This window comes from Cololabis saira, chromosome 18 (assembly GCF_033807715.1).
Source record: "Cololabis saira isolate AMF1-May2022 chromosome 18, fColSai1.1, whole genome shotgun sequence".
Lineage (NCBI taxonomy): Eukaryota > Metazoa > Chordata > Actinopteri > Beloniformes > Belonidae > Cololabis > Cololabis saira.
In genome coordinates, this window is record NC_084604.1 from 28,968,614 (window position 1) to 28,983,771 (window position 15,158).

The window sequence follows — 15,158 nt, forward strand, 5'->3', positions numbered from 1 at the left end:
ACCGAACAGAGAAGTGGAATCTAATTTAAAAAGATTCAGAAGAAAATAAGTAAATTTTCAGTTGTGGCTAACTGAAATAGTACATCTATTTATTTGCTTTTTTTCTGTAGAGTCATATGGAGGATTTTTTGTGCCAAAATTAAATAAATAAATACATCATTAATTAATTAAAATGGGAATGAAATATATCATTAATTAATTAAATGTGTCATTAATTAATTAAAATTAGAATGAAATATGTCATTGATTAATTAAAATACAATTCATTTTAAGTAAAAATATATATTTATTATTTCAGCATTTAATTAATTAATGACACATTTAATTAATGATTTCGTGTTGCTGAATCATGAAATGTAAATGTAAAACTGTCAGTTTCACTCGTCAAACTCAGTGGGCGGAGCTCCTGTCATGTTTAGAAAGGCTTCTACCCAGTGGCGAAACAACTCAGCACCGGGCCCGATGCAAGATCATTAAACCGGGCCCTGCCCAATGCCCATCACAATGCAAAACAGACACGCTGTGATTGACGCAATCTCACAGCAGATGCATCACCATTCAAATGACAACGGGCACTACTGACAGCTTTAACCCTTAACAAAACCACAGCGCAGATAGATATGTTTAAAAAAAAAATCCACATCAATAACACAAGCACATTGCAATTTGGTGACACGGCAGAACACCACATAAAAACAATCATAGCGCATAAACACAACAAAAAGCATATATAACCAACAGCATAACGCACACAGTGCGCCGGTGTGCGACAGAACACCAGCAGTGCCAACAGCTGAGAATAAACTCACACAGCGCACAGATTGAAATTTGGTGGCACGGCGGCACACCACAAATAAAAACATCATAAACACGCATAAACACAAACAAACTAGTGATAGACTATCACTATAACAAATATTAAAGGTCATTACTTACCATTACAGTTTGACTTTCCGGGCCTTCCGCTGGGCAAAGTCATTAATTAATTCCTTAAGATCCAGCTGACTTGCCCTGACATTCTCAATTGAGAGCATTGCCAGTCCTGATAAGCGGGCCTGTCCCATGGTGCTGCGCAGGTATGTTTTTATTAACTTTAATTTGGAGAAGCAGGGGCGCAGCTTGTGAACAGGCAAGGCAGGCAACTGCTTGGGGCCCCGAGTTGTTGGGGGGCCCATGAGGCCCAAATTTTTATTTTTTTTTTTTTTTTTTATAATTACTTTTATTACAAAAGTGTTTCCTATCAGGGGTTTAGAGGACTAAACAAGTATTGAAGGCTGTTTTTACTGTACAGATCTCAAAATGTGGTAACCGTAATGACCACATCCTCCTCCTTAAACAAACATAAGGCAGTTATCAATGACATCTCAGTAGCCAGTAAGAAACCTCCCTTAAGGGGCCCCATGTCGTCATTCCCATGATCACGGCCATCCACCTGTATGCAGTGTCAGAATAAAAAAAAAAACTACACACAGTGTCGTGTGCACAGAATTTAACGTTCATTTTGGAAGTTTTAAATGGAGCCGATTCGGCTCAGCCGAAGGTGAAGAAAAATGAAGAGAAGTAGTTATCTGTCCGACAGTGAAAAGAGGAAAAAAAAAAGGAGGACAAAGACAGAAGAAAGCAAGACAGTGGTAAGTGGAGCAGATAACTGCCGTTAAACAGCAAAACTAGCTTCAGACCAGTGTTAAGTTTATTGACGTTTTTGGTTAGTAGAGCAGAGTAGAGTAGAGCTGTTCTGTAGTGGAAACGTGCCTTTAATGTTAAGCTATGAAAGCTATGACGACAGCGTTTACATGCAGTCAATAACTCTTTTAAAACCCGAATATTCGGTCATGTAAACGCCAAACGGAATATCCCCATCAAACGGAACATTCAATTGTTTTCTATTTTACAGGATATAGTGAGTATATAGCGGTCTTGTTTGGTTTATTTGTTTTATTTGTTTGTTTTCGAGTTTTTCTCTTTTCATTAGTATTATTATATTAGATGATTTAATGTAAAGCTATAGACAACTAGATCCTGTCCTACATACTCCGGTTCAGTAGGTGGCGGTATGCAATCTGCCAAAAAACGCAAAGAAGAAGACTTTGTTTTCTGCGCATGGTCTGTTCGCAAGGAATCCTGGTCAAAATTTCATAAAGTTTTCGTTGGTGTCAGTTTATTATAACATAACGGCGATGAACGCTGTTTGGGGGGCCCTCTAGAAGTTTTTGCCTAGGGCCCCAACAGACCCTAGAATCGCCTCTGTGGAGAAGGACCGCTCGGCAGTTGCCACAGTCACTGGTATAGTTAAAAACAGAAGTAAAGCGGTGCAGACTTCCCCAAAGCTTGCAGCAATGCAGTTGTTCTCAACTACCAACAAGTTGGTGAGCTCTTTGATGTTTTAAATCTGTGAGATCCTGTCCTCTAAGCAAGCAACTCTCGCCAACTCTTCCTCTACGCAAATATGGGTTACACATGCGCACTACACCGGCATCATCCGAGATCATCTATAAATTTAAATTTTTATTTAAACTAGATATATCTTTATAACCAGCCCATAACATTGATGTAAACACACACACCTCAAAAAAAAAAAAAAAAGTCCAGGGCCCGCACGTCCCCAGGTCCTGCGCGTGCGGGCCCTGAACACGTGCAGGCCCCTATGCAGTTGCATTGTCTGCATATATGGTAGTTTCGCCACTGCTTCTACCTCCAGTTTCAGACCAAAGCAGTGGATTCCACTAGATTTGCATTAGCTCCGCCCACTGAGTTTGACGAGTGAAACTGACAGTTTTACATTTACATTTCATGAATGAACGTGTCATTAATTAATTAAATGCAGTTTTACATTTCATGATTCACACGCAACACGAAATCATTAATTAAATGTGTCATTAATTAATTAAATGCTGAAATAATAAATATATATTTTTACTTAAAATGAATTGTATTTTAAATATTTAATGACATATTTCATTCTAATTTTAATTAATGACACATTTAATTAATTATATATTTCATTCCCATTTTAATTAATTAATGATGTATTTATTTATTTAATTTTGGCACAAAAAATCCTCCATAGAGTCACGGGGTCTCTAGGCTATTTCAGCTGATATAGACCCCTTTCCAGCCTACGTCATCACAGGATGCGCGCGCATTGTTGCGGCGGAAGAGCGGAAGAAGTTGTATGAGTTTGACTAGAGCGGGGGAAGATTTGTTTCTTAAATTGCGTTTTTGGAGTTGCAGTAACGTTATAGAAGAACCACATGCCCACCAGCTGTTGTGTGTACGGGTGTACAAATCGAAATCCTGAGGAACATACATTTTTTGCAATTCCCAGAGGAAACAGGCCATTTCAAAAGCACGGTAGGAGCCTGTGGCTGCAAGCCAAAAGAACCGACTGGACCGAGGACTTCATCAAGGATGCCCGCGTTTGCAGGGCTCATTTAATATCTGGTGAGTTATCGTGGCTATCCGGTTTAGCTTTCCTTGAATGCCTTTAATTGAGTAACTGTAAGTGTAGAGTAAGTGTATTGTAAGTGTTTGCTACCATAGACTGTAAGTTTACTACTGGTGCTGGTACTAACTCATACAGCTGAGAGCTTCAGTGTGGTGTACAGCAGAGTACTAGAGAGTAGTATATACTCTATAGTACTCTAGTGTACAGCAGCTCCACTAACTTAACAGCTTTAACGCTCTAGCATTATTGTTGTTTAGGATGTGTGCCCTGGTTGTCTTTTCTCTGATTTGAGCATCTCAGAACACTTAAGAAACTTGAAAAGTGGTTATCTGGTGTTATTTGGCTAATGTGTATCTTTCTTTTTACAGGTGAGATGTCACTGGACCACGAGAGTCCTGATTTTGTGCCCTCTATTTTTTCATACACTAAACAAAACCAAAACCCCGATGCAAAGATCAAAAGGTAAAATACAATAAATAAGACCTAGCTGTTTGTGTTTTTAGCTTAACCTAATGAAATGATTAACTCATGAATATTAAGGGTTTACTTATTTTGGTATTAAGCAAACCATAACTGATAATTAAGATGGGGATGTATTGTATTACAGCTTGAGATCAGTATTTTTGTTCATTTGAGTTTTTTTATGTGAAGGTACCAAAGAAAAAAGAAATGGAGTGAAAGACTTCTGGTTGCTCCACCAAATCAACCTGCTCCTGCTCCTGGAACTCCAGAGGAAGTCACCAGCATGGATCACAGTCCTAGTAAGTGTAGCCACTGTTGTCATTTCATGTCTCATTGCATTGTATAATGGTTCAACCATGCTGAGTATTCTCCCCCTATGCTGATCTCCACATCCATTCTTTTCTTTACAACCCATATTTATGCACAGTGTAGACTAACACAGTTGCAATTAATCTTAGGTCTATGTATGTGACAAATAAAATCTCTGCAGGAAAGTATCAACAGCTGCAGGATGAAAATGAGAGACTTAAAGAGGAGCTGAAGAAGTCTACATTTTCATACTCAAATATTAAGTGCAACATGGTACAACTGTTTATCACTGGAATAACATCTGTGCTCGTTGACTGGTTGTACACCAAAATTGCAGGAAGTGTAAAAATATTCAGCAAGAAGCTCTCTCTACAGGATCATCTTTTGATAGTGTTAATGAAATTAAGGTTGGGCCTAACTAACACTGATTTAGCCTATAGGTTTAAGATCTCGACAGCTACCTTGTCTAAAATTTGTCGGAGCTGGATACCAGCTCTGGCCATAATACTCAAGCCATTTATTAAATGGCCAAGCAAGGAAGCTACACTAAGAAATATGCCTAAAATGTTCAAGCGAAAATTTAAGAGATGCCACTGTATAATAGATTGCACCGAGATTTTCATTAATAGACCCAGTCATATGACCTCCAGGTCCCAGTCGTGGTCAAACTATAAACACAATAACACCTTGAAATATTTGATTGGCATCACTCCAGCTGGGGCTATTTCATTTCTCGCAAAGGGTTGGGGTGGGCGGGTTTCTGACAAGAGGATAACAAAAGAATGAGGGTTTTATGATCTTTTGGAATTTAATGATGAGATTTTGGCAGAGAGGGGATTTCTTATAGCCGAAGAACTTGCAGCTCATGATGCCACCCTTCGCATTCCAGCTTTCACCAAAGGCAAACGTCAACTTTCTGCACAGGAGGTCGACACATCAAGACAACTGTCACGTGTCAGGATACATGGCGAACGTGTTATAGGGAGATGGAAGAACCAATAACCAACCAACCATAACATTTTCAAATTGATACAGACATCGGCATAACAGTTTAGTTTAGCTTATTTGCACATAAAACAGAACCTGTATAAACAGTAAAAACAATGGTCAAATTAAGCATTGTGCTGGAGAGGTAGAAGCCAAAAAGGCTTACGAAAATGCCTCCCCTTTAAAAAAGAAAAACAACACTGAATACTGAAACAGCAAACTATGTACATTATAATACTGAAACAACAAACTATGTACATTATAAACACAAGATCTTTTGTAACAAGACATGGCAGAGTCCGTTAACAGGCAGGGTCGGCAACCGGAAGTCAAGACAGAGGCCGCTGGAAGGTCTTGCATGGGGACGGCCATGAGACGATCTGGCAGTGAGTTTGCTGGAGAGTGGAGCTTCTATACTGTCTTGATTGCTGAGGAGCTGCAGCTGGGAGAGCAGGTGAAGGCAGTGACTGACGAGGTGGGTGTGGCTGCAGATGAGGTGAGCAGGAGAGGTGAGTGGAAAAGTACTGAAGGCTGGAGGAGCAACCATGACATCTTTAGTCAGTGGCCGTGGTTGGAGGTGCTGCTTCAGTTCCCTCCTCAGAAGGAGATGGCGTGTGTGTGTGCGCCTGTGAGAGAGAAATTAGAGGTTGTTCTATAAATATCAGTATTTACGTCAAAAAGTTGAAACAAAACCTCTTACTGGTAGCATCCCTATCATTCATCTATGAACACCTTTCTTCTGAAGTGAATAATTTAAAGGATTATACTATGTTCTTGATGAGACATCATTTAATTTTTGCTCTGAAACTGTCCAAAAGAAGAATCTCGAAGTAAGAATGCTTTGATTTGTTAAATTCAGCACTAATTATAAAAAACATCTGAATTTACTTGTATTCATAAGAAGATAATGATTTTCAAAGACAAACACAAGGTGTAACATGTTCTCACATTAGTTACAGCTTTACCTGAATACTGTCCTGCAGTGCCTGACCGATGAATGCCTGGACGAGGTTTCCCAGCAAGAACGTTGCAAAGAAAACGAACGAGCAGAGATAAATAGGTCCCAGCCAGACGAGGTGACGAGAGCAGTTGACTGCACCAGGTGGACAGCCCGTCATGGTGTCCTGTAAGCCACAGAGAGATGTTGTGCATTCGGTAGCTGGCAGGTGTGACGTTACTTAGAACAACAGGCACAATCCAGCTGTTTGGTCATCAGATGCATGTGTAAAAAGCAAGTGCTCTCCCACCTTTAAGATCCCACTCCAATTATCTCCAGTAAAGACTTTGTAGAGGGTGACCATCGCCAGGCCAAAGTTCTTAAAGTTGCCATGACGGTGGAGCCCCAGGCACGAGTTATCCAAAGGGCAATCTGATCAACACAGAGGTAATGTAGATGGTGAGTTAACCTTTTTTTTTGCTGTTGACATGCCAAAATAAATCAGCAAAAAGTACGAACTAGATTCAACTACACTGCATGATATATTCCGGTAACTATGAAACTATTTTGATACAATGAAATTGTTTACAGAAATCTCTAAGTCCATGAGTTTGTGATGTTAGCGGTGCGACTCACCCAGCTTTCCAAAGAGCTCCACCCCCACCACACCATAGACGAAAAACAAGAGCAGAAAGAGCGGGGCCATGTTTGCAATCTGGAAGCAAAAGCACAGGTTAAATGCCTATATTTCTGTCCATGCCGAACAGAGTTCACTGGTGTTTCCTGCCGATGCTGCAGGTCACATCAGCTCAGTTGCTGCGCCGCAAAAAACATTCATAGTCATTTCTGGAGATTTCAAATATGACTTTTTACTGCTACAGTTCAATTAATATGTGTTTTTACTTCTTTTACTCATGTGTGTTTACTGCAACGGCATCTTTTCTCTTTGGGAAACTACTTCACAGTTCTCCTGCAACCAGAAACATTTCTAAGATGCCATTCATCCTAAGTGTTAGCAACATCATGAACACCAAGTTAGTGACATTTACTCAGGCATTTAAATTGACTCTTTTTTAAACTCTTCAGTTCAGTTGAGTTCTCTTTTATGCATTTAGTCATTGACAATAACCTTGGACGAAATACTGAGCCCAGATTACCCTCAATGTTCTGAAGTGGAGAAACCAGGGGATCAACCTGTTCACATTCAGTGGATTGATTTTGTGCAGAGCTAACATCCCAAAATACTCTCAGATTCCTGGGAAAAACAGAACCTTTTAAAGCACCTTCCTCGTTGCAGGTGTGGGTGTGGTTACCTGTTGAAGTGCCCTTCTGAGTGTCCCCAGCACAACACGAATGTTTATCTTGTGCTGAACTGAAAAGAAACACAGGAGTGTGAATGTACAATACAATACAGGCCCTTTAGACGTATAATTTCCATTTGAAAACATGCACAAACACCACTGCACAACAAAATATGCAAATGAAGAAAACCAGAGCGCTCAAGCATCCATCCTGGATCCAGCTACACAGACATACACATCCGGGGCCTCATTTATAAAAGAGTGTGTAGGATTCATACTAAAAGTGCATGTAGACTTCCGGTTATGGCGGCATAGTGGAATGCAGCAGTAGACAGGAGCTCCACGCCAGTCGGTTGCAAAACTAAATAATACTCGAGATATTAACACTTCAGAGGCTGTGTTTCGTCACCATGAAAGGAGCGAAGACAAGCAGAGGACAAAAAAGTGCGCAGAAAACACGGAATATAACGCAAACGGCGTTACAACCCTTGCCTGACTCCGAGGATTCCGAGGAGGAAGAAAATGGCGACAGGATGAAGCAAACTGAGAAAACTCAAGCTGGCGACATACTGCAAGAATTAACTTCTGTTACTCGAAACCTGCAGGAATTCAAGCGCGAGATGCAAAATACTCTTAAAGATTTCCAGGCCGACCTCAGACGGGACGTAAGAGAAGAGCTAACTACATTCAAACAGGATATTAGCCAGAAGCTAACCGAAACTGCCACTACTCTACAAGCACAAGGCGAGGCTATCAGCGCGGCTGAGACACGCATATCAGACCTGGAAGCAAGCGGCCCGGTGGTTAAAGACGCGCTCCTGTTGCTTCTTAAACAGCACAGTAAGATGCAAGAAAAACTGACTGACTTAGAGAATAGATCCAGAAGAAACAACATACGGCTCTACGGGTTACCAGAAAATACAGAAGGCACTTCAATGGTGGATTTTGTCAACAACCTGCTCTCTACCGAACTCGCCCTGCCTGATGGAGTTAAATTAGAGATCCAGAGAGCGCACAGAGCACTGGTCGCTAAACCCGACTCAAACTCACCACCCAGGTCTGTTATTGTGAACTTTCTACGTTTCGACATCAAAGAGATGGTGCTAAAATCAGCATGGGGAAAAAAAAGTCTGCGTGGGTGAAAAACAGATTTTTTTTGACCACGACTACTCAAACGACGTAATGATTAAGCGACGAGCCTATAAAGAAATTAAGAAGGCTTTAAAGGAAAAAGGAATACGTTTCCAGACTCCTCTCTCAAGAATCCGAATCCACTGGAGCAGCGGGACCCGGACCTACGAGAGTGCCCGGGAGGCGGCTCTCGCCCTGAGGGCGCAAGGAATAGACGTGGAGACTCCGAAAGTCACATCGGACATGAACATGGAGGAATGTATCCGGAAAGCGTTTCCATGGCAACGCGTAGCTTCCAGAGGTGACGGGGACCAGATGACAACACGCACGAGGGAGAGGCTGCAGGAGTTCAGGAGAGAAACACAGCGCTGACGAGACAGATAAGTGACCATGCAGCACTGAATCTAAAAGAGCTATGGGTTGAGGTGGAGGAAGCTTTGGGGGTGAAAGACACACAAGGACATCACTCAGGAAAGAGACATTCTCAGTTTTGATTTACATATGGGCGAAATAATATTTAATTTAATTTTATTGTATTTATTATTTATTTTTAAAAACCATATTGCATAGTTTTAAGATGCAAGGTTTGCAGTTATTCCTTATTTATCTTCTGCCTTCTTCATACAAACACCCCTGAAATATAGCTTCCTCTAACCTTAAAAAAACTGCTTGGTCACTACTACATGCACGGGAAAAAGCATCCGACTGGCTGGATTACTATTGTTGGACATGTCTAGGAGGAATGGAAGAAATCACTCCACCCCTGGGGGGGGCCCCGACCGTTGGGGAAGGAATATCCCCCTACCCACCAACAGGGACGCAAAGGGAATAAAGTTTTCCCTACTCACGGAAGGGACTGTTCTTGTTCGTATTTTTGTTGGGACATTGTTCTGTCCCTTTTGTTTCAGTTCTGAAGACCTACATTCATCTGTAATGACGATTGAAGGAAGTGCAATACAAGGGGAGGTTTTAAGTTACTCCACTCCATCGGATAAATGGTGAAAATAATTACTCTGAATGTTAACGGGATTTTAAAACCGGCTAAGAGGACCAAAATTTTAACTAAATTACAGAGAGAAAAAATAGATATAGCTTTCCTGCAAGAGACGCATCTCACAGAAATAGAACACAAGGAACTTAAAAGGAAAGGTTTTAAGCATGTGTTCTCATCCTCGAATAGATCAAAACACAATAGGGGTGTGGCCATTTTGATTTCAGGAAATATTGTTTATGAACATCTAACACAAATAACTAACAAGGAGGGTACATTTATTCTGATTAAGGGCAAGATTGATGGTGTTTTAATGACTCTGTATAATGTATATGTACCACCGGGATCAGGGTGGGAATTCTATCAACAAATCTTTGACAAAATAATAATGGAATCAGAGGGAATAACAATTTGTGGAGGTGACTTCAATCTGACTTTAAACCCAAACATGGACTCCTCTGGTACGAGAATGCGCAAACCCAATAACACTGCTAAAAAAACACGCACTTTAATGGCAGAATTAGATATAGTTGATGTATGGCGAGAAAGTAACTTGACAACTAAGGATTATACTTATTTCTCTTCCCCACATTCGGTATATTCAAGAATAGACTATTTCTTCATGTTTAAGAAGGACAAGCAGTGGGTTGAAGAATGTCACATAGGATGCATAGATATATCTGACCACTGCCCCGTTTATATGTCAGTGAACATAGGAACTAGATGTAAAGAAACACTCTGGAAACTGAACTCCAGTATCTTAAATAAAGACACGGCAGAACATTTAACAAACGACATAGAGGAATATTTAAAATTTAACGATAATGGAGAGGTGTCACCGACTGTGCTTTGGGACGCATGCAAGGTAGTAATGAGAGGCAAATTAATTGCTATGACATCCTTGCTTAAGAAACGTAGGAAGGAAAAACTGAATAAACTCTATAACGAACTAGAAATACTAGAACAACGGCATAAAAAAACTTTAAATTCAAATCTAAAATTAGAGATGAAAATGAAGAAAAATGAAATTGACGAAATATATGCACAGGAAATTCAAAAAAGATTAATGTACACCAAACAAAAATACTATGAAGGAGGCAGTAAGCATGCTCGACTCCTTGCCTTTAAACTGCGAAAACAACAAGCAGACAATACAGTATATTCCATAAAGGACCCGGTGACTAAACAAGCATATAATGACATCGATAATATTAAAAGTTGTTTTAAAAATTTTTATGAAAAATTATACGCCCAACCACAAGTAGATAACGACAGCAAAATGGAGGATTTTTTGAAGTCTGTGAATTTGCCAGTCCTTTCTGAAACTCAAAAAAATACATTAAAGTCAGCGATAACAACGGAAGAAGTCAAAAATGCCATAACAAGATTGAAAACAAATAAATCCCCAGGTCCTGATGGATATACAGCACAATGGTACAAAACTCTAAGAGATGTATTGACACCTATTTTAGTGAAAACATTTAATTGGGTTTTGCAGACGAAAGAGACTCCAATTTCCTGGAAGTAAGCAACAATATCAGTTATTCCAAAACCAGGAAAGGATAAATCAGAATGCACCAACTACAGGCCAATTAGTGTACTAAACTTAGACTATAAATTATTCACTTCTATCCTTGCTAAAAGATTTGACAAGATTCTGCCACAGATTATACATTTGGATCAAACAGGGTTTATTCAAAGTCGACAAACCCAAGATAATATAAGACGTACACTACAAATTATTAGACATACTACCAAAAACAATCTTCAGGCAATGATCGTTAGCCTGGACGCTCAGAAAGCTTTTGATTGTGTAAGATGGAGCTTCTTATTTAAAGTAATGGAAAAATTTGGCTTTAATGAGACAATAATACAAACAATAGAAACGTTATACAAAAACCCATCAGCTCGGCTGAAGATTAATGGAGAACTCTCAAAATCTTTTATACTTGAACGATCAACGAGACAAGGATGCCCATTGAGCCCTCTTCTTTTTGCTATTTTTATCGAGCCTTTAGCTCAAGGAATAAGACAAAATAAAGCAGTCGAGGGGATAAAAATAGTAGATGACCAGAAACTGGCGTTATTTGCTGACGATGTATTAATATATCTAAGTAATCCAACAAGATCCTTGCCAGCATTAATGACATGCTTAAATGAATATGGCTCTTTCTCAGGTTATAAGTTAAATGTTCAAAAAACACAGATCCTTAGTTTTGATTACAATCCTCCTCCTGATCTCCGTCAGAAATTTCAGTTAAACTGGGATGAAAAATCTATAAAATATCTAGGAATTCATATCCCTAAGGACTTGTCAAAAATAGCAGAAATCAATTATAAACCTCTTATTAAGGAAATCAAGGAAGATATTCATAGATGGAGTCTGGTACCATACCTAAGCCTCAGCTCACGTATTGAATCCATCAAGATGAACATCCTGCCGAGGGTTTTATACCTTTTTCAGTCATTACCCTTAGAAGCACCAGAAAAACAATTTCAAGAATGGGACAGATTAATCTCTAGGTACATATGGGCTGGGAAAAAACCCAGGATACGATATAAGATACTCCAGCTTTCAAAAGAAAAAGGAGGACTTGCTCTTCCTATTCTAAAAGACTACTACAAGGCAGCTCAACTTAGACCTTTGATCGCTTGGTGTACTCCTAGTTACAAGGCTGGATGGAAAAATATTGAACAAACAATGGGGAAAGGATTTCCAGTCACTACTCTGATTGGGGATCCGTCATTACACAAACACCTTACTGACCAAGATAATCCTTGGATCACTAATTCACTAAAGCTTTTGAGTGATGTATTAAAACAGCCCGACTTAAAAAAGTCATTTGAAATCTTGAAATGGTTTGCTTATGACCCACAATTTACACCTAGTCAACACGACCATAGATTCAAGGATTGGACCTCCTTAGGACTTACAACGTACTATTCTTTAATAAGTAAAGGTACGGTTAGAAGTTTCCAAGATCTAAAGCATAAATTTGGCCTGCAGAACCAGGACCTCTTCAGGTACTTGCAAATAAGAGATTATGTTGAGAAAAAAATTATAAAAAATTATGAACCTAGAAATGATATTCTACAGGTGTTTATTAATGCTTATAAAGATGAACCTTATAAGAAGTCTCCAATCATCTAACAAAGAAAATACAGCTAAGGTTAAATCAAGATGGGAATCTGAAAGCAATATCACAATTTCTCAGGAGAAATGGAAGGAAATTTTTAAACAACAATGGAAAACAACAAATTCTCCACTATGGAGAGAATATGCATGGAAAAATGTGATCCGCTACTTTTGCACTCCATATCAGAAGAAATCATATTCTACTCAGACAGATTGTTGGAGATGTTGTGGAAGCAAAGAGGCGAATCACTACCACATATTCTGGTGTTGCCCTGTTGTAACCCCATTTTGGTTGCAAGTACATCAAATTCTTGAGACTGTGTTTTCAACAGAAATAATTTTCGGCTTTAGTTTGTTTTACTTGATGGATATAGAGGAACTGGAATGGAGGAATAAAGATAAATATTTATTGAGAATATTACTGGTGGCTTGTAAGAAATCAATAACAAAGAAATGGCTGAAGAGGGAGACACCTAGTGTCGATGAATGGATTGATATTGTGTACAGCAGATCGAGATGTTGTGGATGAGGTGGAGGCCAGGAAAACAACATTATTTGGTGGTCACAGTAATGGCATCACTAACAAAAATAAAGCGAGTGAGTTGCCTGCCAGAATCTGATTTCTGGCCGCGGGAGCGCGCACAGCAGCCCGTTGAGCGATAGCGCTGAAATGTCAGATTTTCAGATTATGAAGCTCAAGAATGAGATCAAATCATATTTAGGGAGAAACAACCTTTCATTAACTGTATTTGGCCTTCAATCAATTTTTGGCAGGTGAAAAGACCCATTTTCAGGGGAGAAATCAGATTCTGGCAGGCAATTTTGGCACGACACCGGCACGTTGTGTCCTGTACCGCGGACACGCTGTGCAGGTAGGATGATTTGACAGATGAAAATACCCCGTCAGATCACGCTTCCACATAGACATCAACATTTATCTATGTGGAAGCGTGATCTGACAGGGTATTTTCATCTGTCAAATCATCCTACCTGCCAATATCTATGTGGAAGCGTGATCTGACGGGTTTTTTTCTTCCGCCGAAGCGTCGTACACATAGATCTATGTGGAAGCACATTCTGACTTCCTGCTGTTAAATTGTCTATTTGCATGAAAAAGCCTTTGGAAAAAAAGAAACTGAGATAAAAGAAACGGGGATCGTACAGTAGTATTTTCTGCCAAGGTAGGACACCTCTGCAGAACACCTGCTTGGGTGTACATGGATCTATAAGTCTGATATGTGATGACATTAAAAGTATAACATGAATCTCACCACCTCACCGCCTTTGTCGTCAGTTCCCCATATCTTCAAAATGTTTGTGCGCGAGGGTCAGGGTTGGCGTAGAGATACACACATTTTTGCAGCGGATGTCAACCCTCAACCCCCCACCAACCCCCCCCACCACCCCTTCACATAAAAAAATAAATAAAAAAAATGTAATTACAAAAAAATGTATATATATATATATATATATATATATATATATATATATATTATAATAATAAAATAAATATATATGATATATTAACAAATATATGACATGGTAAGCCATCGGAAAAGAAAAACATAACAGACTCTTCAGGGGGTCCAGGACCCCAAAAATGTTGAGATCCACTGCTCCAGGGTACTTACCATCCTGACTGGTGACTGACTCGTCTCCAGAATCTTCTGTTGGCATTTCAGCCTCTTGGATCGTGTTTTGCCGACTTTCTTGGAAAGCTTGTAGTACCGTGGCAATAAACATATCGAAGAGTAAGATGCTCATCATTATGAAGGTGATGAAATACCCGCACGTCCATGGTCTGTTGTCTTTCCTGGGCTGAAAAGAGAGCACGCGGATGAATACATTTTATGCACTCATTGCATCTCAGCAAGCAATTTCAACCTTAGCACTGGTTTAAGTAAATCTTTTTATTTTCCTTCAGCAATAACAGGAAATTGAGAGAGGGGGTCACTTTTGAGCTAAAGCACGTGAAAGAGGGGAGTCTACAACCTGAAATATGTACACTATTACATTTTATATTCCACTTGCTTCTACAGATCACAAAATTCTGCTTAAAATGAGCAAACCTCAAGAAAACGACTTAATTTCTGCAATGCCCATTATGTCAGTTTGTGATTCAGCTTGTTCAGGGTTCTTGAGCAGTGATGTAATTATAAATCAGGCTTATTTCATGTAAATATACCTGCTGGTCCACCCCAACAGAATTCATGCCATCATGCATAATTCTGGTCCAGCCATCCCCGCTGTACATCACAAACAAGGTTAGCATTGCCTGAATGAAACAGAAAAATATAACTGTTGAGTCAACATCATTTTTCTTAAACTTTTCCTTCTGGAATTATTCTGTGTTCTGATTTCAAAGATGAGGTCCCAATATAAGGAAGCGTATTGCACTCACTTCGCTCTAATTTTTTCTGTTTTTTTGTGGTTATTTAATATTTTTTTGCCCTGTTTTT